The sequence below is a fragment of the Pseudorca crassidens genome, chromosome 4 (genome assembly GCF_039906515.1).
Source record: "Pseudorca crassidens isolate mPseCra1 chromosome 4, mPseCra1.hap1, whole genome shotgun sequence".
Taxonomy (NCBI): Eukaryota; Metazoa; Chordata; class Mammalia; order Artiodactyla; family Delphinidae; genus Pseudorca; species Pseudorca crassidens.
Genome location: NC_090299.1, coordinates 80,560,438 through 80,575,796, shown reverse-complemented (window position 1 = coordinate 80,575,796; position 15,359 = coordinate 80,560,438). Strand labels below are relative to the sequence as shown.

The window sequence follows — 15,359 nt, the reverse complement described above, 5'->3', positions numbered from 1 at the left end:
ATTTTAGATTTTCCATCTATATTTAAATTTCCATTTAACTACAATCCTATATAACATGGAAGGCATTTAATGCTGTTATAAAGTAATAGCCTTGCCCAGAGTATCCATTTTAAGTGCAATATGCTGAGAAGAAAATGCCATCTAGAAAGATCCCAGAGAACTAGCATTGTTATATTGACATCTTTTCTATCAACCATACACTTTTCCTGCATAATTTGAAACTCTTTGCCTAGGACAAAATTAGGACACAGGATCTAAAATGGATCAGGACTATTCACTTAGTTACTAAAGTTAAGTTTATCATCTAATAATGGTAAGGAAAGCTAAAGTCTGATATCAAACCCATTCTACTTTTATATTTCACTGATGGTAAGTACTAGTAAACTGAATAATAGCATTTAAAACTAGGACAGAAAATGCAATTATTTTATTTCTCTAAGATTCAGTGTCTTTATTTTTCAAATAGAAAAAAAATAATAATCCACAATTGTTGTGAGGATAAAAGGAGATAATAAGCATAAAGTTAATAAGCAAAGTGAATGTGGCCCATAGCATGTGCTCAATAAATATTAAGAGAATATGGATTGACCATCGAATGTTCTGAATTAAGGAACTGTTTACATCAGGACCTGGATCAGAGGATACTACATATTTATTAGGAGTTAAGATTCTGATGTCCACAATAGGTGAAATTAGGAAAATAAAATAATGCCAAAAATCTGCCTAAACATGCTGTATTTATTACGCCATTATAATTCAAGTGAATATTTTACAAGTGAATCTGTTTTGCAAAAGCATTCTGTTTACATGTAATGTGTTTATACCTAAAATACCCATGGCAATGTTTACAAGGGTATGAAAATATTTTAAGCAGTCCTCAAATTAGGAGTAAACTAAATGTGTTTGGTTATGTTCATTGCATTTTCTCTTTGTTTTTAAGAAATAAAGTCATAGCTGGCATTTAGATATTAAATGAATATAATATTTGTAAGAAATAATTGAAAATTTAACCCAAAGACAATTAAAATCAGAGATGAGAAGAAGATACAGAATTGTTTCTAAAGATTACATATATAACTTCTATATAAAATGGATAAAAAGGCCCCCCACAAGTACTGCAGAGAGAGTACGGAAAGGGTTACTAAGGAAGAGTTAAGATACACGTTTGTGCCCAATGAAAGAAGGGGGATACAGTTTTTGAACCACATCCCACAAAAATCATATAAAATATTCCTCTCTTTACAGAAAAGCAGAAAACACATTAGAATCCATCCTAATGATACAGAGAGCTTCACACTAAGTGAAGCTGTGTAATAAATACAGCAGACAGCATTTAGAAGTTTGTGCCCTAAAGAACCAATACTTCATCGGTAATACAATGTTAAATATCATTGGATTTAAAGTGAAATTTGAGCATCTCTATAAGCAGACAGGACTTTTAAAAATAGTAGTAAGTGCCCTAGTAAAGAATAGTAGGCTATGGTGAGGGGAAAAAAGTTCAAAAATAGAAAAGGATCAAAAGAACTTAAACCAGAGAAAAAAGGAAAAGACCAGCTAAAAAAGACCAGCTAAAAAAGACCAGCTAAAAATGAATAATTTTTTTTACAAAAGTGGCTAAGACTTTTCAGTAGATGAAAACTGGTTATTATTGTAACTTTACTGCATATCGCTAAAAGCTGAAATTGTTAAAACGCATATACCTCCTATTTATGCAAGTTGGTTTGGTTATTTTGAAATATTTAGACAGCTTTATAAAGCACTTCTCTAAATACTGGTATGGACAGAGGTCTGAATGGGCTGGAATCTTCTTCACTGCCTTCTGTCATAATCTAGACACCTGTGAGATCAGTGGCATGTCTCAGAAAATCCTCAGTGTATTTTAATTTTCCTATTACTTGTATACAAGAGGGTCCCTAGAACAGGAAGTAGTCACAGGATGCAAAAGTTTGGTCATTTAATTAATTTCTCCTTGCATGAGGTAATACTATTAAAATTACTGACTACAAGTAAGAACTACTATTACCTCATTATCAAAATAGATAATTTATTGGATAAATTTTAAGATATATGGGGTTATCAGTTAATATGTGTCCTCCAAAGAGAGCTTGGTTGAAGTCCTGACCTGAATGTGGCCTTACTTTATAAAACAGAATCTTTGCTGATGTGGTCAAGTTAAGATGAGGTCATACTGGAGAGGGCAGGCCCTAAATCCAACTTGACTGGTGTTTATCTTTTTATTTGACTGGTGTTTTGAGATAGAGACACACAGGGAAGACAGCATGGGAAGATGGAGGCGGAGGTTGGAATTACTCTGCCTCTAGCTAAGGAACTCCTGGGGCTAAGAGGCAAGGAAGGATCTTGTTCTAGAGGCTTTGGAGAGATTATGGTCCAGCTGACATCTTGACTTTGGACTTCTAGCTTCCAGAACTATGGAGAGAATAAATTTCTGCCGTTTGAAGCCATTAAAATATGTGGTGATTTTTTACAGCAGCCTTAGGAAACTAATACATGTGGTTTCAAAATAAGAGTATGGTTTATAAGATAAAATTTTAGATACAGTACATGATTTAAAAAATATTCTGCCCTTCTTCTATTACTATTTAAATATGTAAATATTATTTTCAGTTAACATAAATTCCTAACTGGGACTTTTAAGCAACAGAATTCTATGATAAAAATTTAATGATTCTTCACACAAAAAGTGTAATATCTACTTTCAAGTGATACCTACATACACACCCCTCTCCTTAAATTGCTAAACATTTTTTTAAGTGGCTCTAAAGATTTGGTGAGATTTTGGGGAAAGCCCTATTTACACTGTATATTAGTATAACGCTTCTGCAGGACAATTGTCAATGAGTATTTAAAAAGATGGGATAGCATTTTGCTTATCCTTTAATTTAGGAAGTTCATTACCTAGGAATTTAGTCTAAGGACACTGTCATAGATGGGGACAAAACACAGAATCACACAATTTGCAAGAATATTCACTGCAGTGCTATTTATAATATGAACTAATTGGAATTATCCCAAGTATCCCATAATATTAGATTAGTTGAATATATTATACCCATACAAATGAAATATCATACCAACATTAATAATATTGTAGAAAAACCTTTGTTGATGTAAACTTTTTTCATGACTGATTTTGAAGTTAATAAAATAGATTGCAAAACAGACTATACAATAATATTCCCTGTAGAAGCGGAGCAGAAGGCTAGGTGGCTATAAGCTAAGATGACAACATTGGTAATCTCTGGGAAGTGAATATATGAGTAATTGTTAATTTTATTCTTTTTTACTTTTTAATGTGTTCTACATGAGCAAGAGTTTAATTTTTAATAAAGACTTTATGTAAATATAGAATTTTGCAACCAAAGAATGAAAGAATTGCTGATGAAATAATGTCATGCCAATAAATATTGTAAAAGTGCACTGAACAGTACACATTAATAGAATAGTACTGGTGGAGGCAATTGCTGGCAAAAATTGATTTACATCTCATCTTGTAAATATCTACACTGTCTCAGTTTGTGTCTTTCTGTATCCGTATAAGCTCTTCCAATTTCCCCCCAAACTGCCACACTTCCCACAGAAGCTATTGATTTCTGTCGTTAAGGGTTAATATTACGACTAAGCAAATTCTGGGTAATTAAATAGAACACAGTGGAGAGTGATCATTGTTAATACAAGAGAAAAATATAATGGGACTCGTGACCACTAGTTATGAATAGTTTCCTCCTTTATCTCAATATAAGAAATTGTCCAAAAAAGAAGAGGTAAGGGGGCATTCCAAGAGAATTTATGCCTAAAAGAAAATTAAAATGCCAAGAATTAAACTATTAAAACACAAAATTGTAATAAAACAGTTTATTGTACACAGTAGAAATGTATATGATGACTGTACCTGTCCACATAAAATTTTTAAAATGAATATAAACAGGAAAGCTGGCTTAGAACCTAAGAACAATCCCTTCCATCTTGCCTACCCTCCATCCCTTTTTCTTTCCTAATATTTAATGAGTAGCTACTATATGCCCATTAGTCTAGATAGACAAATGCCCTTCAGGAACAAACAGTTCCATTGTTTTTGACTGCCATGTAAAGAATGACTGCAGAGCGTGGTTAAGTGTTAAAGAGATATACCGTAGCACAGGGAGCTGGTCAGAGAAGGCAAAGAAACAGTCCAAAAGCAATGAATGTAGTTTGAGTCTCTTGGAATAACACAAACAAGAGTTGAAGGGGTTTTGCAAAAAGGCAAGGACAGTTGGAATGGATATAAAGGCTACATCAATGTGGATCTTTAAAGCAGTAATGTTCAAACTATGAAACAGTGAGTTTATTGCCATTATTCACTTTTTGCCAGTTTTTCCCCAACTTTTACAAGAATGAAGTAAATATATAGCCTTTACTTAAATTTTTTTCTGAAACTTTTTTTGACTGCAATTGCTACCAGTAAAACTAGCACAGCAAAAAAAAAAAGCAAAGATGAAAGAGAAAACACATAAAAATATAATTTTCACATTTTTATGCATTTTTGAGAAGCAGAGACCCTCATGAATTGATATAGGCACAGTCTACTAGTGAAATTATTATTGGATCTCATGCTAGAGTCTAATAGGATGAGGTTTAGCTGTTGGTGACAGAAAATTCAACAGAAGAATGGCTAACTCAAGAGATCATTTTATTTCTCTCTCAAGAGAACACAGGCTTCCAGGGTTAATATGGAAGCAGGCACCTTCTATCATGTTCTTTTCTTCCTTTAATACATAAGAGTCTACTTTGTGATCTATAGTGGCTCCTCTAGCATACTGCAACCAGCCAGTAGGAAGGATTTTAAAAAAGGGAAGGAGAATGCCACCTTCATTCAAGAACACTTCTTGGAAGTTGCACACGCCACTTCTATTTATGTACTATTGGCTAAGACATCCTTAGGTATAAGGGAAAATCTCTTTATTCCCACTAGCCAAGGGTCCAGCTAAAAATGAGGGCCCCATTACTGCAGAAGGAATGGTAAACAGATACTGGACATCTAGTTGTCTCTGCTACATGGATTTGTCATATCTATAAGTTTATATCTATACTTTTGGAAATGACATCAATTACTTCTGAGAATAAAGGAAATGGAACAATTTTGCAGCATGAACAATGATTCTGTCTCTGTCCTATCACACCCTTCCCACCTAGGCTTACATTTTGAAAGACTTAATCCCCTGTTGCTCTTTATTCTCTTTTCCCATTTGAGTCATTCAATACTTGTATAGATGAGGTAATAATCATAAGAATTATGAGTTGCTCTTTTTCTTACATTTGTTTCCTCATAGCCTCCTACTGAAAGCAATTTTTAACAGCCCTTATAGAACCAGTGCTGGAACACCTGTTTCCAATCTCCAATGTATAAACTACATCTTTAGTGTAGACTACATGCATTCATGACTAGAAGCCTCCATTTAGCTAATCTTTTCAAGAAAATTCATCAGTTACTGAAAACAGCAAGTGATGCAGCTTCATACAAAACACAAACTGCTTTCAACTACAGTTTATATAAAGTCATCCTCTAGCTTCAGGATTATAACAAAACTGATGGATTTTATTCATCTGGAAACAATACATTAATAAGATTTTGATTTTCTAAATGAAACTAAGAACACCTGAGGAGATGGCTCTTTGGCCAGCTGCTATTTTCTCCCCTGGGAGGATGACTCACAATGTTTTTGTGCCTGTGTAACCAAATGCAAAAGAAAACCTAGTTCTCTAGCCTTTTCAGTCAACCAGTTACCTAAATCCAAACTGTGAAAGCACTAAAGCAGAATGATGAAGAATTAATAGCCTTTAGTTGTTCCAAAAGTGAATTATCTTATAGATTAAAAAATCCATTAGGTAAGAACAGAAGATAAACTTGATTATATACTTACCTATATAGAAAAATCCACAGGAAACAAGAAAGAGAGGAAATGGAGAGAGTTAAAAGAAAATCCCCCTAGCCAAAATACGATTATCTTAGCCACCTGCAAACATGTACCTTAATTCTCTAAGGTGAATAATATTTTAACCTATAGAACTTATTTTCACATTTCTATGTAAGATGTTACTTTTGGTATTAAAAGGTTTGACTGTATGGAGTTTTATTCACTGGTGCCTTTTTAACACCTCTGTATTATGAAATTCTGTCATACATGGAAAAACAGATTTACATTAGGCTTTGGGAGTTTGCCATTTCATAAAATTTTCCCTTAGGAGTTTCAGCTAATTAAACAAATCATTGTAAAATACCCACAGTGTCAATTTTGCTGGCTTTTTCCAGGTACAACTAAAGCCAAATTTCAGTCATTTATCTCTATTTGTGCTGGCCTCTTCCCAGGCCCTCTCCTTCCCCCACTACAGGTATTACTCTAATGGCAATGTGTGCAAAGATAATAGTAAAATACTTTAGGTAGCAAGGAACTAGCAAGAAAATAGCAAGCAGGTACAAATGACTTCACTATGGAAATTATTTTTTCCTCATCATAACTGATTTACTTTGTCCAAAAAACAAAAAATTTCTCCCATTCTACAATTTCAAAATTATCTCATGGTTTTAAATGATCTCACGGATGTGTTTCTTCCTCTCTGAAAAGACAATTTATCCTTCTTGTGTGAAATATTCTTAGAAACAGATCTGTTTTGCATTGTTAACCTTTTTCCTCAATTTTCATTCTCAAAATCTCTATCAGCTACTACGTGGTGCTGACGAAGTTTTGAGCCAATTAAGATGAGCAGTGAAATGAAAAGGTAGGGAGAACAGAAAATTCTAAAAGAACTTCCTTAAGGGTACTGGCTATTGTGATTTTGACTTGAAAATCACCTGAGAATATCTGTTAGGCCTGAGGATGTATATGAAAATATAAGAAACTACATAATTTATATGCAAATACATAAGTGAGCCTCCAGCATCTTGGAAAGGCCTGGTGGAGACCAACAGTTTTCAGTTATGCCAAAGAATTTTCATACTTGGAGTTTTCAAATGTTTAAAGGTTTGAACCAGGATGTTCACTGTTGTCATGGTTGTTTTTATTTACGCAAAACAGGAGAGAGAAAAAGGAGAGGACCTAGTGATAAAAGGAAAGGTGGGGGGATGGTGGTGGAAAGCCTAGCTCATGGCTGCCTTTTAGGGGGAATATGGAGTATTTGACTTTAAAAACTTATCCAATGTACATTTTTAGTTTACACTGATAAAGTTCACCTGGAATTTAGTTATTACTCTCCCTTGAGATTAGGGAAAGTTTGAGGAGGAAATCTTTATTAGGCTTGAAATAAAAGAAGAGAAGGGAGGAGGGAAGGAAGCAATTCTTAAAAAAAACATAGTCAAGGGACTTCCCTGGTGGCGCAGTGGTTAAGAATCCGTCTGCCAATGCAGGGGACACGGTTTCGATCCCTGGTCTGTGAAGATCCCATATGCCATGGAGCAACTAAGCTCGTGCACCACAACTACTGAAGCCTGCGAGCCTAGAGCCCGTGCTCCACGACAAGAGAAGCCACCACAATGAGAAGCCTGCGCACCGCAACAAAGAGTAGCCCCCGCTCGCAGCAACTAGAGAAAGCCCGCACACAGCAACGAAGACCTAAACGCAGCCAAAAAATAATAATAATCAAAAACAAACACACAAACCACCTCCTCTCTTTTGGCTGAAGAGGGAAACATTCACTTAAGTAGCATATTTTGATAGATCATCCAGAAGCATTCTTGTAACCTTTTCCTTCCTCCAATTCCAGATGTAAACTCAGGAACATGGGCTGTTTCCCAAATTATCTTACCCATTCTTTTAGGGAAAAATTCTCATTTCAAGATGGGACAGCAGGAAAACTAAACAAGCAATGAACACTCTTATTAGAACCTCCCAAAGGCACTAGCACAGTAGCTAGTAAAATAAACACTGAAAAGAGAAGCAAAAATAGAAAAGGTCAGTTAAAGGCAATACATGGAGCTGCTAATTGACTCAGAAGAGTGAACTCACTTGGACTCACCATTTTAGACTCACTTAAAATGTGTTACTACCAGTCACAAACTGTTAGAGCTTCCCTTTCCTTGTATGTGTAAAAAAAAAAAAAAAGCAAGACAACAGGCCCAAAATGGAGCTGCTTATGTTAAGTCCCAGGTCACTAAACCAACCACAACTTTTGGCTCTCCCAGAAGTGGAATCCTAAGCCAGTCAGTCAGGAATTGCCTGATCAGCACTAGTTAGATAATCTGCCCCTGCTACTCCTTAAAGGAAACTAATCTTGTAATCACCAGTCTGCATTTTTGCCTAGTATAACTTCCTTGCTTCCACTCCCTTCTGCCTTATAAAAGTCTTTCCTTTTGTACAGCTCCTCAGACATCCTTTCTATCTGCTAGATTGGCTGCTGCCTGATTTGAATCAACTTTTGCTCAAATAAGTTCTTAAAATTTTAATTTGCCTTAGTTTATCTTTTAACATATGTAAATGGGATTTTATAATCACTTCAGGTGTCTCTGGGAAAGTTAAATGATACAAACTAGTTAGTAGTTAATTCCTTTAAATAAAAAAGGTAGCATCATTCTATGCCATTACATCAGAACCATACTTTTACAGGCTGTAATTTTTTATACATCTTATCTCTAAAACCTATAACTAAATCTAAAGTAACCAACCAATTAAAAAGAAGAGAATCTGGAAAATTATGATGATTAAAAAGAAAAAAAATTACCACGTGAATATATTTTCTCCTGTTAATTCAAGAGTCGCACTATAACTATATAACTATAGTTATAAAAAAACAAAGAATACCATGGGTGGCAACACACTTTAAAACTACTGCATAAAGTATGATACTTTTAAATAGTCCAGCACACACCCTCTTCCTTCCTGCTTCCCCCTACTCCACCCTATCTACCAAGTCTCCTTAACAGAAAAGCACTGTATCAGCACAACCCTTTACATTAAGTGATTCTGAAGATCACTTCTGTACTAGTCTCACTAGCCTTCAATTCAAATTTTTAAAAGATCATTTCTAATTTCTCTAGACACTTAGACATACAAATGAATGGGAGTTAGTTATAGACAGAGGTTTTTATTTTTCATTAAATTAAACCAATCTCATTATCTCCTCCACAATAAAATATAACAAAGGGAAGAAATTAAATGAATCAGCATCTTCAGACCTTTCCTTAAAGATAAAAGGCACAGACTTTTTTTACTTCCAACCAGAGAAGGTATAGTTTTTCTTGTGCTAAAACTTCATTCATTAATATAAACAGAGTTGGTGATTCTTCAAGATGTTCAGTACATATTTATATATTAGATATCTATATCTCCATGTAACCAAAGTAACTCGATTGTACATGTTCATATGTAGTTCTAACAAAACCTGAAGTTTCAACAAATAGAAAATGGTCTTGAATTTACCTGCTTGACAATCTTACTTTAAATAAGACAAATGCTAAACTACCATGAGAAATCTGTAAAAAATTCCTGTTTGTTTCCTTCTTATAGAGCTAAGTTCATATTCAAGTAATTTTAAACCACTGTAAACACAATTAAAATAGCTCTGCCTTTTTCAGAATCTGTTCACAAGATTTCTCGATTTTAAACTTGATATTTATCTTTATATATAATGAGATGGTCAATGTAGTTTATGAACACATTTCTTCCTCTTTCCCCTGTGACAGAATCCGGCAAGTGTAATTATTACTGATATCATCACAATGTGGTTTACATTTAGTTACAGCTTGGGATCTGAGTAATGTGACCCAGGATAATGAGGATTTGATGAGAAACAAACAAATTTTATCAACAACAACAAACAACACAGTTCTAAACCTTACTCCTAACTGCATATAGTATATCGTGACAAATGGAATTCAATCCAGTTCATTTCACTTTAAAACCATATTGCAGTGCCATCCTCTCAACCCTCACCCCTGAGACATAACTATTAACTGGTAATAGTGTGTGATCTTTTCTTCCTAGAACGCTACCATGACTTTTTTTTTTTAGTTGCTTCCTAAGAGATACTAGTATTTTGCTACTTTTATCATATCTGTCACTGACTATAAAAAATGAGGTTACTGTTTGGAATATTTTCCAGAGTCCCAGCTCTAGCACTTAATAGCTGTACAACCCTGGATGAGTTACCTCATCTTCTCTAAGCCTCAGCTTCTTATTTCTATATTGAGGATAAAGAGACCTACCTTCCCAAGTTTTCATAAGAATTAGAAATAACTTACGTGAAGTACCAAACAGTGTATAAGGCTTAAAACTGCCATTCAGTCAGTGGTGACCTTTCTTGTTCTTATTTTGTTTGCAAGTAGCATTTCTAAAGATATTTCCTAAGTCTTAGATTTCAATTTTTCTTCTATTATTCAGTATTACTCCTATGGTTATAGTTGGATAGAAGCTGAGTAAAAGTCATATTTTAAATCACATGTTTATAAAAGCAAAGATTTCACATGACAGAATAAATAGAAATCACTTACTAATTTTTTTCTTAATTGAGAACACATCAAAAACTTCCCCCAAAGTAAATTTGTTTCATGATAAATACAGTCATTTAAAAATGAAATGTTAATAAGTACTATAATAAGCATTCATGAATAATATTTTTATTCAAGGAAAAATACTAGCATAAGGAAGACATTTGGGTTTTACATGTCTCTTGATTTGAAATTATGGGTACTTCAGATTCATATAGTTTTAGAAATGCATAATGTCCTGAATATCACACATCCAGATTTGATTGGTAAAATGAACAAAAGACTGTCACATTTCATATCAATTATCTAACACTGTCTATTCTAAATCATAGAACAAAAAAAGAAAGACAGAAAAAACTCTAGTGGATTTTATACACAAAACAATGCACTTAAGTTGTTTCCACTTGGCTTTTACAACTATATGACTCCAAGGTTTCACTTATTTGCATCGCAAATATTATTCAATAGTACAGACAATAGTGAGTTTACATACTTTGATAGGAACCTAGTTATATATTTTTTCTCAGAGAACATAGAATTTTGAAGCTTTAATGTAATGAGTAGTTTTTCTAGTTTAGAAAATGAAGAGAGATTAAGCCACAACCTATTTGAAACATAAAAAGGGAATAAAATAAGTAAAAAGTGTGAATTCTCAAAAATTTATGTCATTTTTCTTTAGACTAGGTATTCTTCAATCAATTTATGCAAATAAATCTAATTATTGTTCCCAAATTCCCATCAGTTTAATGTATCTGATTTAATAATGGTTCTAATTATACCCAAGAGGGAAAGGGAGCTGCTTACATTTTGGAATTATTCCATTTCTTGCTGACTGAAAGCAATTTACATTTTGCTGCTCTATAGCCTAAAATAGATGCTATATCTTAAAGTTTTCTGTTAAATTCCATAAACATTTATCGAATGATTAGTGTTCAAGATAAGAATTGTAAATATTATAGTCTTTCATTGTGATTGTACACACCTTGAAGAAATTATAATTAGATCACAGGCTTCCTCCATGTTGCTATTACAAATTACTGTTACGCTATTTTCTACCATGTGCTATTTCATTAAAATTTTTAAAAAATATTTTCACTTTTATTAACATTTTCTCTTTTCTTGTTAAACATTTAAAATATTTGTTCATATATATTCTTGAATTTGCTTTGTGCATTAGCAGCAGTTAAGCCCAATTTCAGTATGTATGAGGACTAAAGTTACTAAAACGGATTTTACAGATTGTAATTATAGCTGGAAACAAAAAGGCAAAATATTCACCTTTACACATTTTTTTTTTTTTTTTTTTTTTTTTTTTTTTTGCGTTACGCGGGCCTCTCACTGTTGTGGCCTCTCCCGTCGCGGAGCACAGGCTCCGGACGCGCAAGCCCAGCGGCCATGGCCCACGGGCCCAGCCGCTCCGGGGCATGCGGGATCCCCCCGGACCGGGGCACGAACCCGCGTCCCCTGCATCGGCAGGCGGACTCCCAACCACTGCGCCACCAGGGAAGCCCCTGCACGTTTTTTTTAAAATGTAGTATGAGCCAAGTGCCCTTGCAAGAATTATGCTAGTTATTTTACATGAAATTTCATATTTTTCCTACCACTTATACATCATGATATATGTGTCTATTCTCTATTCAGTCTTGGCATAACCAGCAAAAATAAAATGAGTCTGAGGATACAAATTCAAATAAATACATTTTTTCTTTTAATTTCCAGATGGTAATGTTTCTTAATAGTTTTCATTTTGCACACAAAAACAACTGAAGATCCTGCCTGAAGACACAGCAGGAAATAAACATGGCTCTACATAAACATGACGGTTAGAAAGGTGAGAAAAACAATGATTCTGGACCAGTCAAGTGATTATAAAACCAGGTTTTCCAATATGGTTCCAGATGATGTAAATTTTTGATACAGCAGACCCAATGAAGCTGTGAGAAAAATACATATAAGACGACGGGGAAAGGAAAGTAAATGAACAGAGGTCCCTGCCAAGTATGTCTGGTGGTTTAGAACAGGCACTGAGGTCTAGTCAGCTGTCTAATGCTTGGACTGGGTGAGGGCTCTCCTATGTGAAGCTTACTATGAAGGTTTTGGAATTTTTCGCCAGCCAACTAAGCCTTGATGCCAACTTCCCCTTGATTCTGGTTACACTTGCCCAAAGGTTCTGATCTGTAAAAGACAGCAGTCTTAATCTGTTCATTTGGGGAGCTTGCATCCCTGAAGAATCTCAGCCAGAATCACTCTAAGTCACCTTAGCACGAGTTTTCATCAAATAAACCCTAACAACATTATTTGGGTTGGGCGTTAAAAGATCATCTTCTACAACCTGGGTCCCTTTATGAGCTTTCCAGACATTTGAGTCAATGGAATATTCTATGGACTAATATGTCTATTGACCATTGCTGTCTATAGAAAATAGAAATAAAAGGCAGCTATGTCCATGCCGATTAGAAATGTGTCAGTGTAGTGAGGTTTTGCAATTGTATTCATTCACACTACCAGAGCTTTTTGTTTCTTTAGGATATTAGAATTAAATATCCCCCACCCAGCATCTTCCCCTTATTTGTCCTTGGTGACAGTTTTCAGTTATGTCAGACATCCCTTCCAAAATGCATGGTTTAAGTTCATAACTCTAATGAAGAAGTTCATAATCTTCTGCCACCTGGTTTCCTGTGTGAGTGCTGCCACTTATCACACTGAAAGCTAGAACTGGGTAGAAGACAAGCAGGTCCATAATATACAGGTGGAACCTTCTTTTTGGCAGCTCTGGCCTTTCAAATAGGCAAAGGCAATTGTAATGTGGTGTTGGTACTAATGTAGATTCATCCTCATACCATCCAATTTTATTATCAGTTTGTTAATATTTTCCTGTCTGTACCATTCATTTTCTTTCTAATCTGGAAGGTCCAATAGTTGCATTGATTGTTTAATAGCCTTTGAGATTTCTTTTCCCATGTAGTGGATCCTACCATCGCCCCAGTCCTAAGGTCCTTATTAGACAGCAGTTGAGACATCTCTGAAAGAACTTTTTCATAGATAGTAATTTCAGTCTGCAGTCTTCATAAGAACTGAAGCTCTCTCTAATAGAGATCTTGAAAATAGACATAGTGAAGTTCTGGCTGTGTTTACTTAAGTCCAAAGAAAAGGGCCAGAGGGTTCTAAAGGTGCCTGTAGGAACATTAATTCTGAAAAACTACAAAGTGCTAGTTTCCTGGCTCTCTTATTTCCCTCAGCTTTTCTCTCACAAACCTAAGATTCTCTTTTCTTTTTACTGTCTGTCTTGTACATACCTTTTGGCAGTACCACAGTTGATTATGGTCCAATGGAATTATTATTATGGTAAAAAATACATAGATGAAATTTACTCTCAATGAACATTTAGATGTACAGTAAAGTATTGCTAACTATATGCACATTGTTGTATCTTTGCAGATTTCTAGGGAAACTTGTTTTTTCCTAAGAGCATTGTCACTTCTTTACCAAAATCAAATTAAAGTTCATAAGTAAAGGAAACTAAAGAATTGTACTATTATTTTAAATAGATATGTGCATTAACATATGGAATTTTATATCACATGTGATTCATATTTATCTTCTCAAATTTCATAAATATAAACAAAACATCTTATATTTTGAAATCCCAAAAGGATATCAAATTAATTCTATGTGTTTAAAAAAGGGGCTGGTATCGGGAGAAGGAAATTTACAGTAAAAGTGACATGAATGGACCATTCATTTGTATGGCCACTAATTCTGTAGGGCAACTGATCATAAATTAAATGTCTGACATTCAGTAACAGATGATTATATCTGACATAATGAAGCTATAATGGAAGGTGTTCACACACTGCTTGACTATTAAGTGCCCATTTATTGTCCCTGTACCAGGTGTGATAGTGATAGGTTATACAAATCATCCAGAAGAAATGTCAAAATAGGCTCCTTTGCTGATAAAGCACCACACATGTTTATTAATACAGCAGCTTGTCTTAGAACTGGTCCATCTGCTCATTCGAGACAAATCTTCTTCCTATAAATATCTGAATGTTAAGAGCATGACCACTCATCATAGTTTTAGAGTAATAGGAGTGGAAAGAGAAGAGGAGAAAAAGGAAAATAGCTGTAGCTTAAATAAAATATTATCCTCTTTCTTTTACCTTAGATACGTTTAACAGAAGAATGGGTGGGGAGGTGGCTTTTAATGTGTCATTTGCCTTAGATTACTGCTGCCTGAGTGCAGGTCATCAGAAATGGTCCAGGTTCCAGCAGCTGCTGGTGCCAGGTGGGGGATGGCAAATTTCACCAATGTTTTCAAATTACACATTTCAGTAAGGTGCAAAATGAAGTACTCCATTAAGGAATTCTCCAGAGCATTAATCCATATGCATTTAAACTTAACAGAAAATATTTTAGCTGGATAAATTTTATAAAGAAAAATAAAAACACATTTTTTTGGGGGGGTGGTTAAAAATTCTGAGGATTTGCTTCTGAAAACCCATGTTCCATAAGATAGCAACATCATGTTTTTATATAACAGGGAAAACAGAAGCAAAATTTGAGTGTTCATACCCCCCATTTTTTAACTTTAAGAAATCAGAAGTACAAGGCTAAGACATTTTCCATCTGGCATTCCAGGTTTTATGTGCTTGCAGTGCAGCCTGTACATTCTATGTTCCATCTTCAAGAATGGTTTTATCTAACAAAAAAAACAAGTATGCCCTGAGGTGCCCCTCTCAGAGGAACACACACATTTGAAATGAAGAAGTACAATTGTTCAAAAGAGTGAAACAAAGGAAAGGCATGGACCATTTGGTGACCAGAGGTGGTTTTCACTCTATAGCCTTGCCTTCATTTATTCATTCATTAAAACGTAAATAAA

General features: G+C 34.6%; 1 protein-coding gene across 22 annotated transcripts in view; it reads right to left on the bottom strand.

Annotated features, from left to right (window-relative positions):
- Positions 1 to 15,359, bottom strand: part of ADGRL3 (adhesion G protein-coupled receptor L3) — an 874,612-nt gene that overhangs the window by 246,397 nt on the left and 612,856 nt on the right. The gene's annotated exons all lie outside the window — the stretch shown is intronic.